The sequence below is a fragment of the Nannospalax galili genome, unplaced genomic scaffold (assembly GCF_000622305.1).
Source record: "Nannospalax galili isolate Female #2095 unplaced genomic scaffold, S.galili_v1.0 scaffold1170, whole genome shotgun sequence".
Lineage (NCBI taxonomy): Eukaryota > Metazoa > Chordata > Mammalia > Rodentia > Spalacidae > Nannospalax > Nannospalax galili.
In genome coordinates this window covers 54,281-54,757 of record NW_008327606.1, presented here as the reverse complement: position 1 = coordinate 54,757, position 477 = coordinate 54,281, and positions in this window count along the sequence as shown.

The following is a 477-nucleotide window of genomic DNA, read 5'->3' as shown; positions in this document are numbered from 1 at the left end:
GGAGATCTTTTTTAAACATTGGAACCTAATTTAATTTTATCTCTTAGAGAGTTTATAATGAGTATAAGATTTTATAAGCGCAATAATTCATCTGTAAACCTAGAAATGTACAGCCAATTTTGAAAGAGATGTACTCTAGCTCAGAAAAATGTTATTGAATAGGTTAATGCTGTTGTAATGAAATGCTTCTTTTAATTAAAAAAAATGAATAGGGCACAGACTTGAAAAAAAAACAAATATTTATCTTTCTTACAGCACAACTTACGCTAATGATCTCGATAAGATAAAGAGAATGTATGCTTATGATGGTAGCAATTTTGATCTCCCACCTGCTGTTTTAGGAGTCACCCTGGGGAATTTCAAAGCAAAAAAGATCAGAAACAAAATCTAACACTATGTCTAGAGAAAGATAAAAAAAAATGAAAAATAAAAATTATCTTTCTGTCATTGACCTCAGAGAAATATGAAATTTCAATA